Source organism: Cydia strobilella, chromosome 15 (genome assembly GCF_947568885.1).
Source record: "Cydia strobilella chromosome 15, ilCydStro3.1, whole genome shotgun sequence".
In the NCBI taxonomy this organism is placed as follows: domain Eukaryota; kingdom Metazoa; phylum Arthropoda; class Insecta; order Lepidoptera; family Tortricidae; genus Cydia; species Cydia strobilella.
The window spans coordinates 1,748,592-1,770,520 of record NC_086055.1 but is presented as its reverse complement, the minus strand read 5'-3'; the positions used below and the strand labels follow the sequence as shown (position 1 = coordinate 1,770,520).

General features: G+C 36.1%; 1 protein-coding gene across 2 annotated transcripts in view; it reads left to right on the top strand.

The window, feature by feature from the left end:
* The first annotated feature begins 13,942 nt into the window (after window positions 1–13,942).
* The window catches only part of LOC134747775 (connectin-like), a 50,789-nt gene continuing 42,802 nt past the window's right edge, over window positions 13,943–21,929 (top strand). Inside the window, exon 1 of one of the 2 annotated variants that reach the window (XM_063682416.1) lies at window positions 13,943–14,036. The gene's annotated coding sequence lies outside the window, so the exon portion shown is untranslated. The remainder of the gene's footprint in view (window positions 14,037–21,929) is intronic. The other variant, XM_063682417.1, reaches the window with a different exon arrangement.

Below are 21,929 nucleotides of genomic sequence, written 5' to 3'. Positions count from 1 at the left end.
ATGCTATCTATATATATACTTACCTAATGGAAAATGGATTACAAATTCAGTATAACTACAATAGTACATTGTGCAACATGGGGCGTAAGTTAAATATTGCAAACGAGGGTATAGTTAAATCGCGACGGCTTGCTGGAGCGATTTATAGACTCGAGTTTGCAATATTATTACGCCCCGAGTTACACACAATGTCAATCACACTTGCGATCCAAAAATGAAGTATAAAGACAAAAAAATGGTAATAATAATACTAGTAACTTTATAACTCCCTAGGGAAAACGCTTTTTCTATAGTTCCTAAGCCTGCGTGCAATTCCACATTTCCTGAGCGAGTGTGATGATAAAATATAAAGTTGATTTTAATTTCGACAGTTAAAAGAAACTTGAATTCTTATAAACATTAGGTATTTTAGTCACTTTCAAAGTAAAAATAATAAACAACACTATACTTACTTACTTATAAGAAAACAACTTAAATATTATTGACGTTTTTTTTATGATGAATAGGCAGGCGTTTGACCACGGTCCCACCTGATGGTAAGTGATGATGTGGTCTACGGTGGAGCACGCTTACCTATGAGATACCTATTAACTCTTGCCTTGAAGAGCCCCAAATTGTACTCATGCGGAAACACAGACTCGGGCGCGTGATGAAATAAAGATATGCCACTATTATCAAACAAATTAATCCTAGTTACAGATGTAATGTTGATGATGTATGTTGTTGATGTGTTGTTGTCGGATGTTGCCTATATATTATGTACCTGCGCCATACGACTAAATAACAGATGTAGTGAACATGAACAATCAATCATTTGTCATCGTATTTTCTCGGAAACGTTCGTATTTGTCATTCTACTTCAGTCAATCTTTGTACTTTTTGTACCGAGACTGACTGAAATAGCATAACACGTTTTCACACCACCAATTCGAAAAAGGGGCTTTTCTTCCCTGCTAGGAGGGACCAAAGTGGCACTTTTCTTCCCTGCTAGGAGGGATCAAAGTAACACTTTTCTGTTCTAGGACACTATTTTTGCATATTTTTGCACATTATTTTTTTAGCTTATATAATATAATTACCTCATAGGTGATGTGAAAAGCAGTATGTGTCACATGGTAGCAAAATCATTTCCATCTTGGGCGTAACACACTTGAATCCCTCACTACGCTCAGGATTCTACTTTAGAATCTCTCGTTACTCTCGGGATTCTATTATAGAATCCTTCGCTTCGTTTAGGATTCAATGTACGCCCTCGCCGTAAATATGTCATTTTGCTCCCTTGTAACACAATCTACTATTGTGCGTTTCCGTGAAAATATGAGAGCAAAGGATTATTCACTACATCATCTGTGGTATTTTAGTACTAAAATAAAAGTATCTCACGTCGTTTGAAATACTACAGACATCGTTACATTCTTCATACTTATTAACATGTTTAATACATATTTATTTCCCACACAAGCAATAATCATATTCTCAGTACGGGAACGAAGTTAATTTTGTAAAATGAACAAGTTATTTTTCTAAAATACCAATTAGCTACAGCTCGAATGCATCATGAGTAATTTTATCTGAATTCAGGGAAGAAACGCGATGTGGATTTTCCAACGAGAAGAAAATAATTGCATTAAGCAATGCAGGGTTCCGCGAACGGTCGCCATCAGATATATCAGAGCGGCCGAGGCCAGTGTTCAGTTATTTGTGAGCACCTTGGCCGCTCCGATATATCTGATGGCAACTGATATACCCGAAAAGTTTTTAAAGAATACAGCCATATTCTGACTTGACAGCACTGAATCAGTACGTAAGTTTTTTAGCGATAGGTGTAGTATCAGCCGTATCTACGCAAATCGTAGTGGCATATATGGGGTAATATAGCTTTTTGCGAAATATAAATTGTAATGTTTGATATAAAATGATGAAAAACATATATGTATACCTACGCTGCGTATTACCTAAGAACCACGTAAGTATTGGTCTACTCCAGCTTCCATATATTTGTATATAAGTTAAATACCGTGCCTGTTTGTGAAGCATTTTTTATCATTCCTGAATAAATAATATCCGTATTCGTCCAGTTTCCATACGCGCTCGAGATAATTATATTTCTATTCCTTTTCGACTCGAGATATCTTTTAAATTAAAACGTATGTGGACTTCACGTTTTTATAAATACATTTAAGAATTTGTTTTTGAAAGAGATAGGTATTTCAAATTAATTTACCAAACAAAGGCAAATAATTGTCAGTGAAACGACAGCTACATTTTCTTTTGTATCTAAGTGTAGAAATTATGCTTGGATATTTGAAACACAAAAAACGTTTTTATTTTAATGTAAGTACTTATACTTATATTGACCGGGATATAGACCGTGATTACCTTTTGTATTGTTTTTGAGCTCCCGATATTTCAACTCAGTTACATGCATCTTGTTCACGAGTGACTGAAGAATTAGCGGGTAGTATATCCCGGTCAATATAAGTCTAGTGAAACTAACCGTGAATTATTCAAAAATCGTACTTATAATTGTTAAGAATGGATACCTAGTTGAATAGTTTTATAATGGATAGTTGAATAGTGTTTAATTTTATATACTTGAAACACTGTTGGACTTTAATAAACCTTGTTTTCCAAGTACCTAATAGGATGTTTTGTTCTGTTAAAAAAAATTATTGTCTAGATTTTTAGTATTAACTCAATTCTTGAAAATACATAGTTCCACAATATATTTCATTTTACGTACTTGCAACGTACAACGTAACGTACTTCCAATTTTTATTTAACCACAATTACACCAACTTTATGTGTCAGATAAAAAACCGGCCAAGTGCGAGTCGGACTCATGTGATTTGGCGTATTTTTCATGTGAAACGTGAGTGAAATTTCTTTAAAAAACCCTTAGGGGTCGGATCAAAAACTAAGCAATTAAGTCCGACTCACGCTTGACTGCACATTTCTAATAGGTTTTCCTGTGGTAAAGATTGATTATGTGTATTTTTTTCAAAATTTTTGACCTAGTAGTTTCGGAAATAAGGCCTATTTTCTTGAATAACTTCTAAACTGTCTATCCTAAAATTACAAAAAATATATATTTGAGATTCTCATAATGAGCTCTTTCATTTGATATATAACACGATATAGTTTCAAAAACTTTATTTTTTAATTTTCTCATCTACCCCCCAAAAGTGGCCCCCGTGTTTAAAATTCATTTGTTTACGTTACATGTCTGGCTTTGGGTCACAAACTTACATATGTATACCAAATATCAACTTAATTGGTCCAGTAGTTTCGGAGAAAATAGGCTGTGACAGACGGACAGACAGATAGACAGACGCATGAGTGATCCTATTATAAGGGTTCCGTTTTTTTCCTTTTGAGATACGGAACCCTAAAATGGATATTGAATATAAATATAGCCAAAGTACTAATGTGACTACAGTGTGAATATTACGTTAGTTTTAACGTTGCTATCTTTAGTTAGAACATTACAGTGTTACTCGTACTTTAAACGAAATATTAAAATTCTTCATTTACAGAATTTCTTTGTTAAACAATGAAGAGAATAACATCAAAGCACTACAATTAATCAGTTTCAGCGTATTTCCAGTCACCTAAATACCCTTACTTTTTCTTCGTATTTACAAAATACCAGACATAACAAATAACAAAACCTCATTTTCTGTTAAAGGTTTAGAATAAACTCAAAGGAATAGCGAAGAAAATATTTAAAAAAGGAAGAAGATCAAACCGGGGTTGTAAGAAAAAACTTGTTTCCACAACAATATCTGTCCGTTCATTTATAACAAAATAGTTTGTCTGGATGCGCCTTCATTATTTGCAAGAGGAACTAAAATGGATAAAGCTTTCTATTCACAAAAGGTAGAAAAATATGTAACCAAAACTTTGAAATAATTATTGGCTTTGGCCAACCTCACTTTAATCTGTTAGTCTTTTTATGCTTTTAAAACAGGTAACTCATGTGATCATAGAAGGGAAAGTTGAAGCAAAGAGGAAGGAGGGAAGACCAAGGAGAGCGTACATGCATCAAATAAAGGAAAAACTCAACGTCGTGTCGTATCAGGCTGTCAAAGAGAAGGCAGAGGACCGCGAAACATGGAAATTGCTCCACCGACAAGAGACTTACTCTTAAGTATATGATGATGATGAACTCACGTGAGTTCCGAGTACGCACTCGGAATAAAATTGAAGTCGATTATTGCTCAACGTGTTTCGATAATCATTAACAAGAGCTGTGGGTATGGGTCATACACATTAAAAAACCTGGGATAACACGGGGCACTTATACTACATTGACGTAGCAAAATATTTTATCGACAATTAAATATATCGATGTTACTGTCAACATCTAAATCCAAATGTTCTTTTGTCTGCATGCTTTTCTTTTTTGTGTACTATATTGTGGCGTCAAATAAATGTATTTTCTTTCTTTCTTTCTTTCTTTAAATGTTCTACAAAATAAATATATTTATTAAAAAATCGCTATACTGCTTCTTAAATTCTAAAAAGGTGTTTTTAAACTAGATCAGTATTTCCACATTGCCACTAAATGTTTTATTAACATTAAACATTACTCCATCTTCATTTATTGCTAAAAGCACATAAAAAATGAAATTTGCCTTAAGTCATAAAAATACCATTAGGTAGGTAACATTAACCATTTCGAGACAAACCTTATTTATTATGTAAAATATGCCTGAAAGGAGTTCTTTATCAAAACTTTTTTGACAATATAATGACTGCAGCTGATGGATGCAAAACATATATCGACATCTTTTTTATCGATATCAAATCCCTAGAATGTGGCCCGAGTAATCACAGGTTTGCACATTACACACTTTATTGTATGTTTAATTCGTCGGCATCTTTCCTGCAGATATCTGACGAAGCTTTTTGCAGAAATTATGGTTTGAGTATTAATGCGGAATAGTTAAGTTTGTGAAGATGCTTGTGAGGATTACCTTTGTATTTGATTATGTTTTTTTTTTCTAAATGATGTCATTTTGTTATCATTCTCCCGTGTGTCTCGCTCACGCCAATACATGTACGGATAAGTACGAGCCAAATGCACTCGCGAACGATAACTAAATATGTCATTTATTTACATACAAGATATATACAGTGGTACTACGTAAACGAAATTAATAACTAGCTTAAATCTAAAATAGGCCCTTGAGGCATTGTACCAAGGATGCTGGCGGCATTTCCCCGCTGTATCGCAATGCTGATACGTTGTGCGAGAAAGTGGCCAGCTCTTCGGTCACCAGTTACGTCAACCAGACGCTTCGCGATTTCTGCAAACAACTTATGCGCGCTGGGACCCCATGGACCTAGAGTTTCAACTCCAAATGGAACGAAATGATACTCTCTACCGAGGCTAATATGTCATTTAGATGTAACTTTGTAATTTTCAATTGGCCTTATGGTTTAACCAATTACTTATCAAAGCCTTATAAACGGAAAAAAGCTTAAAAAAGCCTAAACTCGATTCAAGCGTTATTTTGTAGAAATCGTACCATAAATAGCAGTCAGAATTCTCCTCACTCAGAGCGCAAGCCAAAGATGTCCGTCTTTCTTATACATTGTTATCAATAAAATTTCATTTTCATTTTCATTTTCATTTAACATTCCTGTATTATTCAAGTTCATAATTATAAAGCTTAGAATAAATTTAAAAGTGGAAAAAATTACTGCTTTGGGTGAGACTTGAACTCACGGCCTCTGGATCTGAGTTCAAGTCTCACCCAAGGTAGTAATTTTTCCACTTTTAAATTTATTCTAAGCTTAATAGCATCGATCGCAGACGTTTCTGCTTGTTAAAAATTAATTCATAATTATATTCATTCGGTTAATATCGTTACTTGGTCATAACACAAAAAAGAATAACATCTGACAATTGTTTTTTACTTTTTGGATGTCAAGTCTCTTTAAAAGGATGTCATACGATTTTACAGATATCATCCGAGATGTAAAAAGCTAGATGAAACTTAAGCTGGTACGATACGTATTCAAACTGCACCAGCATTAAGCTGCAGTTGCGCTGACACTGGTTAGCAAACGCGTGTAGCTCAGTGAGTTGGTGAAACAGCCAGCAAAGTAAGCTTCCATAAGCCGAGCTCAAAAATACGGTTTTATTTGCAAGTTGAGCTCTTATAGTAGGTAAATTGGGAACTCAAAATCCGTAATAATAATTCTAACACTAATTGCCGGCTGCATATAATTATAGGCAGCTGTCTGACCGACGGAGAGTGTTTGTACTTAAAGTAAAGTAAAAATCATTTATTGTACACAAAGATTTAGGCAGAAACAAAAATTAACTGGTCTTAAAACTAAGGGACAATTATGTACATGTATGCATTAACAATGAAGATTGTATCGGTTCTTACACTAGGCGTAGCCTGTCACGTAGGTAACCAATCCAAACTTGAGTTATGGGTGTTTTCTATCTTCTTCTTCTTTATCCAACCCTCTTCTCAGCAGCTCATCTGGAGTCGAGTCTCCTTACTCTCCTTATACAATTGCGCCAGAGAGCTCTGTTGTCTGAGTAGTTCGGCTATCCTGTCTCATTTCCTTTTGTACTTTGGCCCACCAAGTAGCGGGATCTACCTCGTCTTATTGGTTTGGTATGTTTAGAACATTTTTGACTACATCATCGTCTTCTCGTCTGGAGACGTGTATGAACCAACGTAGTCGGCTTTCCTTTATTTTTTCAGCTATTGGAGCTACTTCAAAGGATCCTCTCACATGTTCGTTGCCGACTTTGTCCAGGTGGTTCACTCTGTCTGCCCTTCTGAGCATTATCATGTTTTCTATTATCTATATGTAGGTATCTATTATATTATATTGGCGTCTTGTCATGTCAATGCAACATTGCGGGGCTAGGTCAATTTGCGATGATTGTCCTATAATATTTATATTTTATTTATTTCTAAAACGGAGTTGTACTCTATATAAATATTTTTTGGTTGGTTTTAATGGAGTAATATAAAAGAAAATGATAACTTGATTGAATAAACATATTCAACGCCATATTAAAATTAGATTCTCAAAACCTCCCTGTCTTAAAGCGTGTATGTAATAAATTTGCATTTTATCTTCAACAAACGACAAAATCTAAACGAAGTTATAAATAGACAAGACCCGAAATTACGTCTTTAACCAGAAACACAAATTAATCGTCTTTCAAGAAGCGCTTAAACGACATTTGCATCTAGGACTCATAATACCTTTTTACAATTAAGCAGTATATAAAAACGACGTAAGTGGTATATGTTTTGGGGGAGTTTAATGCGTTTTTGTAAAATTGTTTGGGTATTCTGTACATTTCGTTAATCGGGCCCCGCAGCGGTGGCACGTACGCAGTATTTTCCCGGACTAGCGACAGCCTATCAAAGAATCATTGTTCTGACACACAGCCAGTAAAATGGCACAATATTGTTTTAAGTGGGCGGATCTTACAAAGTTTTAACCGTGATATCATTACTGATGTCTTCATCACGATTGTTACGTGAGTTTGTTTCTTTACATAAAAAACGTGTATTTACATAAAAAGTAAATTTCAAACTTCCCCTCTAAATTCTCATTTAGTTAAACTAAACAACTCTAAAATTTTAGACATGTAGGCATTTATAAAATTGATCTAGATTTTTTTATGGACATGATCTGTCAGTGTCAAAAGTGATGTTTCTGGTTAATGTAACGTCACTTTTGACTGACAGATCATGATAATGGTCACCCGTGAACATGATGCATGTAACTGCGTCGAAATATCGGGAGCTCATAAATAATACAAAAGGTGACAGATAATATCCATAACAAATTCAGATCAAAATTTCATAACCCGTTAATACAACCCCGCAACCAATACCCGTAAAAGCGTAGCAATATTTAAAAACAAATTAAAGAAATGGTTAATCGAGCAAGCGTTCTACGACCATAAAGAGTTCTTTAAATTAGGAACTTAGGTAGATGTAAGAGATTAAATACAACCTACATTATGTAGCGAAAATTCATACTTAAATATAATCTTTATACACTGTATAAAATGTGACATGTAATTTATATTATTAATAAATATTATGATTATGATTATACAATCACAGTAAGCCTCTGATACACGTGGCAACGCATAACAAGCTGTAACTATAATTAGTTATCTCTGTCTATATTTGGTCGTTCCCTCATGATTACAATGTATGATACGTCTTCGTCGGCTTCTATTCATGTCGTTTTATTGATTTAACCACTTGGTAGGAGACTTGCCTCGACGGTTGCCTTCAGTGTTCCCAACTGCGATCAACTTTTCTTGGCTTTCACAATACCTTTGAACCACGAATACACGTTAAGTTACTATTGTTTGTTGTTAAGTTACTTATACAGCTAAAAATAGCTTAATAATGAGTACCCAGCATTTAAAAAAATAAGAATCTAAACCGTTATACAATAGCTATAAAGTTTTTTAAATCAAGCAGCCGTGTGTCCACGATTCTGCTCGCCTAAGCAACGGCGTGACAATAAGACGGATTGTAATGAAGTTTCATTACACGTGATAAATCTCCGTCTTCGCTTTGCAATTTTCACATTTTCTCAAACTTAGGTACTAAGTTATTGCAAATCTTCAATCAAACACGTTCTTCATTTTTATATGGCTTTACCGTTTTAGAAAACTTGTTCATTCAAGCATAGAGACGTTCTTTGACATTGACAATTATGTACGTGACATCGCCTAGAAACTTTTTAACGTGGATAAAAGTCTGTGTCATTATATTTTATTAAAATTTCAAATTCTACGTGTACGATATGAATTTATTTTTGGGTACCTGTCGAATTGCCTAACTACCTAACGAATTACCTAACGCAGCGTATTACGTAGACGAACAACACGCGAACGCAAAGCGGCGCGGCGCGGAGCGGGGTGAATCAATCCTTTGATACCTATAGAAGTGTCCTAAGTGGGCGATCTCGTTGCGAACGCAAACGCCTTGGGCCCGCCGCACCGCGACTCGCCGCGTCGCTTCGCGTTTGCGAGTGTTCGCCTACGTAAGACGCAGCGTTATACAATCAGTTTGATACTTTTACTTCAATATCTATTTTCTTAAGGCCCAATAAGACTTAGAAACATTTTTCTAAAACATTTTTCACTAAAACTCGTTTTTGAAAGTAGGTATAAAAACATAGGCAACTATGAAATATGAAGACTACCCTCATCAATTTGGAGAACTCATATTTCGTTTTTCAATCGAAACCAAAATAAAATGCCATAAACAGAAGCCGTATTCCATCGGGCCTGAATCAGTTCAGAGCAGTCATTACAATCGCTTGCCAAGCACTAGTAAATTGACCAATCATGTCTACCATTATGTGCTCTCTCCTACTACGCATAGTTATACCCCCACCACACTATTCTCCTCACGCTGCTCCCCGCGCTGCCGCACTGTTGCCCTCTCCTCTGGCCACACACTGTCTACTTGTGCATTAAGGGGGTTTTCAGAAAAAATGGTACCATTTACTTTTTTTCAAAAAACCATCATCTTTTGGGTTATTTAGACTCAGTATCACAAGCACTATTGAATGAGATAAAGAAAAAAAGTGTACTCAGTTTTTCATACAAATTTTGGGTATCAGTTTTGTAAAAATGTATGTGAAAATGCGTTACAAAACTAACATTTTCTTGGGGACATTTTTTTTCTTTTTATATGGATAGTCCTTGTGATTCTGAGTAGAAATAATCCAAAAGTTGAAAATGCCCTTAAGGATTTGCCACACTCGCGTTCGGCGGTCAGGTCAAACCCGCATTATGTATGAACAACATTGACAGCAACCTTTGAAGTTGAAGTTTGACCTGACCGCTGCCCGCAGAACGCATCCAGTGTGGCAAATGCCCTTAATCGCAACGCTCCACACTAGATATTTCCGGTCCTTTGACTCGTGCCAAAAACGGACAAAATAGGGAGCGGTGGGCATGACGAGGAGCATGATGTGCAGTATGACGAGAGTAACGTTCCCACACTAGGTCTCTGCCTACTTTCCTTACTACTTCCCATGCCACTCGACTAGTTGTTGGCAGGGGTAATTAAAGGGATCTCGAGGTCAAGAATCACTGGCTAGCACAAGATCTCGACCTACCCGCATTTTGCGAGGAATGGGAATACCCATCCAGCGTAAAACCGCTTATCTTAAAAACCTGGGCACGGTCGGCGCTAACGAACCCTTTCGAAAAGTATTGGATATCCCCTAGTTTGATTGGAAAATTTAATGTGTTTCGGATTTGGAAGGTAAGCATGTAATCTGGTTGGTTTGAAGCCGTAAGGAAATAACGGGAACGATATGTTGTAAACAAGTTGATGAAGTTATTTTGTGTGAGAAAATGAGTTTTTTTTTGCTACAGTGTGGCTACCACCAGTTTGGCACTGATAATGTGAACGTAACTTACTTTCAATATTAAAGCGAGCGAGATGTATATAAAGTAAATTACATAGACGATGGCGTATATGTCAGTTTTATACACTGTCAGTGACTCGTGGTACGGGTATAGACGTAAATATGAGACCTTGAGTATTTTATAATTATAAATTGCTTTATATAAATGATTTGTTTTTGTTTTGACAAATCAGCTTTTAAGATGAAGTAAATACAATGCACACATAATTTGATACTAAAAATTAAAAGAAAAAAAAAACAGTTAAAGTGGGTTCATAAAGGGTAATTCGCCAAATAAAGGCAAATTGTAAACAGGAGTATATTTTCAGTAATTTAAGTAAAAGGTTAAAAAACTCGCGCAATGGCCTGTAATTCGCGTGGCGCGCCGTATCTTTAGTCCCCTTTAAACTTCGTGGCTTTAATTTCTTGTATTTCCTAATATACAATCAATTCAATATTCACATGTATGGTAGCGAAAGTTGGGTCTGGCAGAAGAGGCATGCGAGCCAAGTGAATGCAGTGGAAATGAGAGTGTTGAGAAGTGTGTGTGGTGTGAGATTACAAGATATAATTAGGAACAGTGTGATAAGGGAAAAGTGTGGACTGAATGAAGATGTAGTGACAAAAATTGAGAAAGGTATGTTGAGATGTTTTGGAAACGTGGAAAGAATGAGTGAAAGAAGGCTAACAAAGAGAGTGTATAAGGGAGAGGTAGAAACGGGAGTTGGAAGGGGTAGACCTCGGCGGACTTTCCCTGATCAGATCGGGGAAATCCTGAAGAAAGGCCAGGTCAAGAGCACCCTAAACCGGCGCGCGTGTATGAGGAATGTTATGAAAGTCAAAGAAGCGAAAGAGGTATGTCAGGATCATAGCAAGTGGAAATCCGTAGTCTCTGCCTACCCCTCCTGGAAATAGGCGTGATTATGTTTATGTACATATCTATGTATGTATGTATGTCTATATCCAGATATAGTCGTAAACGCATCCCGCTCAAGGATACCCAATAAGGGTAATAAGGCACGTACAAGTAATGTTCGCCACGGCGACACAACATGCATATTGGCTCACGTGCCTAGGCCCCAGCATGGAGTGATTTCGGCCAAAACGGGACCTTGTTGAAAATAAATAGGATTTCGTACTGTGCAATGAAATATTTGGTGATATTTTATTTTTTTGTGGCCTCCGTAGGGTAGCCAGTAAATTGCTGTTCGAATGAGCCAGTAAATAGGTTTTTTCCTTTTGGGATTAGACTTTGTTTGAGACAACGCATGGGTATGAGTATGACGTATGACAGCCATCTAGCATTATATTATACTAGCTTTTGCCTACGACTTCGTCTGCGTGGAATTAGTAATTTGGTTACCTTAATTTTAAAACAAATCTGCTATCAGTAATAGGGTCCCGTTTTTACCCTTTGGGTAAGGAACCCTAATTAAAGCAACTAAACTTTGAGGTCTTTACTACTATTAGAGTTTTGAATGATTCACGGTTAGTTTCACTAGACTTATATTGACCGGGATATAGACCGTGATTACCTTTTGTATTATTTGTGAGCTCCCGATATTTCGACGCAGTTACATGACAAGCAACCAACCAACAAGTGTGAATGCGACCGTTGGTAACGTTGAAAGTCAACGCAGCCGACGCGCAAGAATGAGGGTAGACAGAGCGCTGTCTACACAACTTTGACACCCACCCGTTATCTTCAGTCACCCGTGAACATGATTCATGTAACTGCGTCGAAATATCGGGAGCTCACAAATAATACAAAAGGTAATCACGGTCTATATCCCGGTCAATATAAGTCTAGTCTTTACTACTACTTTTCACGGGATAATCGGCAAAGGCTGTATATTTTTATCCTGAAATAAATAAATCTAATCTAATCTAATCTAATCTAATACATTGGGCAATCTTTCAATATTTATAGCAAAAATGCGAATCAAACTAGAGCCTGATTCAGATTTAACATCCGTAGCAACGGTTTTGACACGAACTTGACGTCGTCACGGTCACGGTGGTTGGATCGCATCTTTCGCAGAAATATTACTTTCTCTCTCTCACACACACATTCTTGAGCGAACTTCATGGTCGTATCAATATATCTGTAGTTAACTCTGCATCCATTTATAGATCTAATCGATGCCTAAATGGTGTCAGGTACGAGTAGTTATCGTTGTCGCGTTAATTGGGATCGGACTCGGAAAATAAAGTTATTTAGACATCGTTGTGATGTCAGTGGCCCGTGTCTCGAAAGCTTGTAACTTGTATATTTCTAGTACTTGTATTTGTACAAGCGGATGTCACTTTTTTTTTTTTTTTATTCAACAGATTACACAGTATGACAGTTAAAACCAATTCACTGTGGAATTTATATAAAGTGTATACAATTATGTAATCAATTATATATAAAGTGTATACAATTATGTAATCAATTATATAACAGACCCATTTAAAAATATAAATCTAATATATAACAGACGACTCACGTTTATCCATCGCCTCACAGAACTTCATACACTCTCTACAGACAATAGACCAGTCGCTTGCAAAAACATCACATTCCGGTGCTGATGCGAGGGAGCGCGTTAAGCAGTTGAAGAGCGCGAACTATGGGAGACTTACTATTGGACACAGTGCGTGTTCTTGGTACAGCCATTAGCTGAGGCATTAGTGGTCGGAAATTAAATTTGGCCTTAAATATCTATTGACGGTACAAGTAAACGTACCAGCTGCGTCACCAGTTCTGGGCAGTCCGAGGCTCCTCTCAAGATGCTACAGGCAGTAACCATAAGACCAAAGTTACGCCTTACTTCCAGAGAATTAAATCCCAAAAAGCCATACAGAAATTTCGAGGGATACAAGTATGGATAGCAGCCGTACATCCTTTTATATAAAAATCGCAAAAAGGCCTTTTGAATTTTCTTCAGAAGCAATATGTACGTGGTCTCATGGGGATTCCAGACGATAGATGCTGTTTCCAGTTTTTGATAGCTCTTGTTAGAAAGGGATTTCCACTTGTATTACAAGTTATAAGCTTTTGAGAAACGGGCCCCAGGTCATCAGGTGTAAGTTTGAATTTGCCACTTGATGAGGAAATGGATAATCCAATGTATGTACTTCTTTGTTGTGATTTTTCTGACATTTAGATTTTAATCTAGAAACATTCTAGACTAGTATTTTTTATACATTTTTTTTATGTTTGACGATCCTTTTGTGAAATTCTTAGTATTAAATTTGATCTGTAATTTAATATTATTATGGAATAATATTAACATCAATAAATTGCTCGAATAATTAGCTTAAGATAATATGTACATATGTGCTTGTTACTAGGCCTACATGAATAAAGTATATTTGAACTTTGAACCTCTTAGTTTACCTCAGATCAAAACCGTAACAATTAGTTAAATCCGAACCGGCCCCATGTTTTGAAACGTGACGTACGTGAACATTAGCTCAACCTGAGTTTCACGAAGTCTTCATAAGAACTCCTATACCGCCGGCTCAGTTGGTACGCGGCCCTCACGGCGTTCGGTCGTGTCCACGTCCCTCGTTCCCGCGCTCGTGTATCCACGTGTTTGTTGAACTGAAATACGGTAGGTTATTTTTTGTGTTATTGTGCTGCTAAGGTTTGCTTAAAATGTGTGCGATGTGCGACGTTGAAAGAAGGTTGATGGAGAAATCGTCACAAAAAAAGATATTTTGAAAACAAAATTATAAAAAAATAAATAATAAAGCGGCTAGGTACCTAGCCCAGTTGTAGGTACCCAGGTGTGTACGTTAATACTGTTAATAGTAAAAAAAAAGTTTATAATTTTAAATTTTATTTAGATTAGTCTTTTGTTAGTTTTTTTTATTAAAATTACAATAAAATAAAAATCTACAAAAACGTATGGTTAACTAAATAAAAAATAACAAAATAAAACACGTTTTCGGCCTATTCTTCTAAGAAAATTGAATTGCCTAAAATTTCAAAAGCGAATTACATGCTTGAAAAGGTTTAGTTTGTCTCGGAAACTTGTGAAGGAGACAGAAACGTGCCTCGCGTACTAAAGAGGAGGTGGGGAAAAACGGACCAGCACGTTCGCTCGTAAAAATTAGAATCTGGTAGAAATCTGCTAATTACTGACCTAAATTTTGTTAACTTGCTTTTCTCAGTTTATATAACAAAACGGTGGAATCTGAATTAAGGTTTTATTTTTTTAATTTCTTATTGGAACGTTAACTTTACTTAGACACAGAGGGATGAGAAATTCCTCGATATCAGTTTCTGGTCATATTAAGTAAATGTCTGAGGTCTAGATTCGGACCAAGCTCTGCATGGCATTTGAAATGACAGCGTGGCAATGTCAGCATAAATGTCAAATTTCTATGAAAATACGACGTCGTTTATAATGACACTCCCTCGCTTTGTTCTATTCAAGTCAGTATAAATTTAGCTTAGACGAATTCTAATTAGCGCGATTCCATATGAAATGAAAATTCCTTAATGATGTTCTTAAGTTTTTGGTATTAATATAAATAAGTAACTTACTGTGCGTAACCTTAATTAATTACGCAAATAAAAACTAATTTGATGCTGTGAAACTAAAATATTGATATTTATTATTTAACTAGTTGTAGCTGTTTTTAGTGTTCCGTGCAAAACTTTGTTTTGACAAACGGAACACTTATGGGATCACTTCGGTCTTACAAATCAGTTAAATGCGTTTTTCTCAGAGACCGTTTGACATAGATACCTAAAATTTGAAACAGTTATAGCAATTACCACCACTAATATTGAAAATAAGTCAAAACCGCTTATTTCTTTTTTTTTGTTATAGGTAATTAAATGTGACAATTATAAGTTAATTAGCTCCACAAAACTACAATTCGTTTGACTGTGTATTCGTATCAGTCTCTTTTTCTACTTAGTTGTATTATACCATAACTAGCTTTTGCCCGCGACTTCGTCTGCGTGGACTTAGTAACCCCAGCTAGAGTAAGAATAGCGCCTGGAGAAAGTCTTATAGCAATTATTCAATTTGAGCATATTATGCACACAAATTAGCAGACACTTCATTAATTATCTCAATTCCACCCCGCTTTTTACTTTCTTAAGGGATGATTTTCGGGATAAAAACTATCCTATGTCCTTCTCAGGTACTCAACCTATTTCTATACCAAATTTCATCTAAATCGATTCAGCGGTTTAAGCGTGAAGAGGGAACACACAGACAGACAGACAGACAGACAGACTTTCGCATTTATAATATTAGTATGGATTTGAAGCTGAGCAGATGTAAAATATGAATACCTACAGTCGAAGGCAAAAATATTGATCCAGACAAATGGCTCATAAATATGTGAACACGACTATTGTCTGAGGTGTAAGAGCGTACACATATTTTTGAAACTTTGGGAATGTATATATATTTATGCCCTTGACTGTACATAATTATACCATAATTAACATAAATCACTCATTATTTAAATTTATTGGATTTTGATTTTATTGTTGAACGTTTTGTTTTTATTTTTAATGTAATTACTAACACATAGATAGCTATAACGATGGTACTAACAATATTGTATGGAATTCTGAATGTTCTGAAATAAAGATATATTTTTTTTTTGTAAATTACTTATCATTTTGCTGACTGTACGTAATACATTGCCGTTCGATTTTTTTTAATTAATCGCATTCTGTTAGGGATAAATTAAAAAAAAATGTTACCGTATCATAGCACTAAAATCTATGCCCCGTTTCAATTTGTGATTGTATTATTGATTTATTTATCGTATGGCGTTTACACACTGGTTATAATATATATATATATATATATATATATATATATATATATATATATATAACTAAATCAGGCCCGTAGTTTTATGAATAAGGGGGTTAGAGTGTTTTCAATTTTAATACAAATACACAAGTAAAAAAAAAAAGGCCAAGTGCGAGTCGGACTCGCGTTCCAAGGGTTCCGTACATTACACAATTTAAACATTGTATTTTTTATGTGAAACGTGAGTGAAATGTCTTTAAAAAACCCGTAGGGGTCGGATCAAAAACTAAGTAATTAAGCCCGATTCACGCTTGACTGCACATTTCTAATCCTGGTTTTCCTGTAATCTATAGGTAAAGATCTATTTTGTGTATTTTTTTCAAAATTTTAGACCTAGTAGTTTCGGAGATAAAGAGCGGGGGAATGGTCATTTTTTGCCTATTTTCTTGAATAACTTCTAAATTGTTTATCCTAAAATTATAAAAATAATACATTTGAGATTCTCACAATGAGCTCTTTCATTTGATATGTAACACGATATAGTTTGAAAAACTTTATGTTTGAAATTCATTTGTTTACGTTACATGTTCGTCTTTGGGTCATAAACTTACATAATATTATACCAAATTTCAACTTAATTGGTCCAGTAGTTTCGGAGAAAATAGGCTGTGACAGACGGACAGACAGACAGACAGACAGACGCACGAGTGGTCCTATAAGGGTTCTGTTTTTTCCTTTTAAGGTACGGAACCCTAAAAACAGATAAAGACAAACGATTCATACCTAATTCAGGCCAGTAACGCGTTTATAAATAACGCCATAAGTATATCTATTACGCGGGACACCAGAAAAGGTTGGGTATCTTTTTTATAAGCTATTATTTAGTTTCACTTGTTTGACAGATTCGTTTTAACTTTTAACTAGTTTAGTACCTCAAATATTGGAAGAGGCAGTATAATCGGCACGCCAACGTGTATTGAAGTTTTTTTCGAAAAATACTTTCATACACGTAAACGAATATTAATTTACTTTCCATCAGGCATAACAACCTGTATTTGACATAAAGAAAACAGTTTTACATGGAGTATATTGAGTGAAAATTCGGTAAGAGCCGTAGTGACTGGTGGGCCCTGGTGTGCCGAGGCCAAAGCGTTCGTTGCAGCCCTAGCCCGACGCCTAAGGGACTGCGGAGCCGATTCCCGTTCTGGTGAGTACCTGACGCAAAGAATTTCCCTAGCCATACAACGTGGTAACTCCGCCAGTATACTAGGGACCTTTGCTCCGGGCACTCACTGGAACAATTTTAGTTTTTAATTTAGTTTATTTTTAATATTAATATATTTTTAGGACCTATCTATCTAATATCTATTTTGTAAACAATTGAATGGGTTTCCAAATTACACTTTTTAATATTATTTAAATTAATTACACAGCATTACAGTATTTTTACCTAGGCACTGCGAAACTACAAAACAAATTAAAATACAAAGAAACATATTAGGTACATGGTGTCCAGCGGCACATTTCCGATTTCGAAATTTGATTAAAAAGAAACTAAAACATCTAAGCCATAACTATGTTTTTTTTAGATAAATGCGGTTTTTTTTTTTAGAAAATCACATTTTCAAAATGACGACCTTCGCTGTGTACGCACTCCTCAACTTTTTCCGCATATCCGTAATCCGATTCCGGTTCCGTATCCGGTTGATGATTGAGGTGTTAGATGTCCCCTAATATATTATTACTAGACCCGCCCCGGCTTCGCACGGGTAGTTCAACAAATTTACACAAAACCTTTACGAATTATACACATAAACCTTCCTCTTGAATCACTCTATCTATTAAAAAAAACAGCATCAAAATTCATTGCGTAGTTTTAAAGATCTAAGCTTACGTATGGACAGACACACTTCCCGACTTCCAATGGAGCTGAAAATTTTGCATTTGGATTATAAGTCTGGTGACAATGAAATATTATGATACCATCGAGCTGATTTGATGATGGAGACAGGTGGCCATTGGAACTCTGTGATAAAACAACGAAACCTAATTGTGCTTGGGGTTTTTAGAATTGTCTTAGAGTAGTTGCCCGTGGAAAAAACCGGCCAAGTGCGAGTCGGACTCGCGCACCGAGGATTCCGTACTTTTTAGTATTTGTTGTTATAGCGGCAACAGAAATACATCTGTTTAAATTTCAACTGTCTAGCTATCACGGTTCATGAGATACAGCCTGGTGACAGACAGACAGACGGATAGCGGAGTCTTAGTAATAGGGTCCCGTTTTTACCCTTTGGGTACGAAACCCTAAAAAGTACAGTCAGCGATAAAAGCTTGTACCAAAAAATAAATTTACCGAAAACTTTATAATTATATTTACGTTATCATTACTCAAACCGTCTCTAAACGAAGACAATGAAATGAAATTCATTTTGCCATAATTTTGAAAATCAACATGCGTATAATCGTTTATAGGTAAATATTGTTTATAATTTTAACATTGCCATTTCTTTTAGCCCCAAGAAGGATTACTTATAGCCCTCAAGGGCCACATCAGTTTGATTTTCTTTGTCAATATTTTTACATTGTACAAGAAAATAATTCTTTGCTTGCTTTTCCTGCTTCACAGATTTATTTGACGAGACTAAGAAAAGAGATTTTATTGTTAACAAATAAACGATATTTTACCTGACTGCCACGTAAAATAATAAACTATTTTCTAATAATAAAGGTTAAGGAGAATATTTATTTTCTTTCGACTGTTTGTGTATTTACTCATAATGTTCTTGGTCATAGCTTTAACATAGAGTAACTTATACTAGAGCGGTACTGTCATAGTAAATTTTGTAACCACAGTAAATTCACTGCCATCTGTCGACACACTTTAAAACTAAAAATGAAGATTTATAAAAATACGATAGAATGTATTTAAATATAGATAAATGATTTTTTTGTTTGCATTAATTATTTTTATGATTTTGACCCATGTTCTTTCACTGATATGCGTTAAAATTGTTAAATAACAAACGAAACCGTCAACGCCATCTATACGACTGTAGGCCAAAACTAGTAGCGCCCTCTGAACGAGTATCAAATTTTCTTGATTTTCGAGGCACGTTTTTCCTTAGACTGTATCCATCTATTACGGAGTTATATCTATCTTTGGCTTTAAGAAAACATTAGTTCTCAATGTTTATTTTCAGTATGCCCGTTAAAGTTTTGTTAACCTAATTTAATGTTGATCTTTAGATGGACAGGTTAGTTTACTTTAGAAATGGTACTTATTCACCAATTAGTATCGATCGATATCGATAGAATGACGTCAATTTGTCAAAATATTTGTGAATACGTACCATTTCTAAAGTAAACTAACCTGTCCATCTAAAGATCAACATTAAATTTGGTCATCAAAACTTAACCGGCTTACTGAAAATAAACATTTAGAACTAATGTTTTCTTAAAGCTATGACCAAGAACATGATGAGTAGATACGTAAACAGTCGAAAGAAAATAAAGATGCTCCTTAACCTTTATTACAACAATGCCTAGTTTCCCCCTTTGGATTGGAAGGTCAGATGGCAGTGGCTTTCGTAAAAACTAGGCTACGCCAATTCTCGGGATAAGTTGCCAAGCGGACCCCAGGCTCCTATGAGCCGTAGAAAAAGCCGGATTAAACTAATATTTTTCAAAAACCGCCCAAGTGCGAGTTCCGTACCATTACGGCATAAAAACGCAAAATAAATCAAGTGTGTTGTATGGGAGCTCCACTTAAATTTTTATTTTGTTATATTTTTAGTATTTGTTGTTATAGCGGTCTCTTCTTCTTCCTCGCGTTATCCCGGCATTTTGCCACGGCTTCTGGGAGCCTGGGGTCCGCTTGACAACTAATCCTAAGAATTGACGTAGGCACTAGTTTTTACGAAAGCGACTGCCATCTGACCTTCCAACCCAGAGGGGGAACTAGGCCTTGTTAGGATCAGTCCGGTTTCCTCACGATGTTTTCCTTCGCCGAAAAGCGACTGGTAAATATCAAATGCTATTTCGTACATAAGTTCCGAAAAACTCATTGGTACGAGCCGGGGTTTGAACCCGCGACCTCCGGATTGAAAGTCGCACGCTCTTACCGCTAGGCCACCAGCGCTTTTTATTTGTTGTTATAGCGGTAACAGAAATATATCATCTGTGAAAATTTCAACTATCTAGCTATCACGGTTCATGAGATACAAGACGGACAGTGGAGTCTTAATATGTAAAAGGGTCCCGTTTTTACCCTTAGGGTACTGAACTCTAATAATAAGCTTAACCCAGTCTTAAATTAATGAAGAAAATATTTTCAACCAATTTAACAACCAATCAATTTAGCGACGACATCGTAAATCCATACTAATATTATAAATGCGAAAGTATATTTGTCTGTCTGTTTTTCTGTCTTTCTGTCTGTGGGTTCCCTCTTCACGCTTAAACCGCTGAATCGATTTAGATGAAATTTGGCATAGAGATAGATTGAGTCCCTGAGAAGGACAGTTCTGTTTTTATCCCGAAAATCATCCCTTAGGAAATTAAAAAGCGGGGTGAAATTGAGATAATTAATGAAGTGCCTGCTAATTTGTGTGCATAATATGCTCAAATTGAATGATTGCTATGAGAATATTTCCAGGCGCTATACTTACTTTAGCTGCTGTTACTAAGTCCACGCAGACGAAGTCGCGGGCAAAAGCTAGTTGTAAATAATACAGTATTCTAATTATAGTTCACAATAAATAATTAAAGTATTCGTATACCAATGAAACAGAGGTCAACAACGGTCGATATCAGTACAGCTACAACCAGTTTGGCACTGATATAAACTAGCGCGAACGTCACTTACTTTTTATGCATCTCGCTCGTACTCGCATATTATTTCGAGCGAGTTGTATAGAAAGGAAATTAAATAAATAAAAAAAACCGTTTATTTCAGACTTCATAATGGTAAATACATGTTAGTACTTAATACTATCTTAAGTAACTAAACTTAAATTATTATTTGTATCTCCTTGGATATCACGGGCCTATGCATCCCGGTCTTTTGATAGGCTTGCGTGGGGATATAGATCCAACACGTAGAGGCCCCTTGGAGAGCTTTAATGTCATGTAGAATTATTATTATTATTAGTGTATTTCTATTTTGGCAGGAGCCAGGGTACACTCATCGGCTGCTACATACTCATGTGTACGCGTCTACCAATGAGTGCACCCTGGTCCAGTGCACGATAAGCTGACTGTCGAGCCTGTCAGCTATAACTGCTAGGAGACTGTCGCGGCTGTCCCGCAGGCGCCGTAGCGCGGCCGCGCAGCGCACTCGCATGATGGCCGGAAACCCGTCCACGCGCGCATCCGCGAACATCCCGGACGCGCTCCACCAGCGAGGCAACCGCAACAGCGCCCTGAATGCATTGTTATATTGGACGCGCAGGTCACTTAGCGACCTTTGCGTATAGCTGGTCCATAGTGCACATGTATAAAAAGTCGTGCAAAAAGCTCGAAATAGACGTACGAATTACGTAGACGTTATCGAATATGTCAGTTTAGCAATGCTAAGGCAGTCGTGGTGAGACTACAGACATGCTAGCATGAGTTGCGTTCTCGCGGGCGACTCCATACACGAGATTTCAAGTATGGACTCGCGCATGGTAGACGGTCAGGTGTCATTATCATCACTGTCTACAATTGTCTTTTGTATTA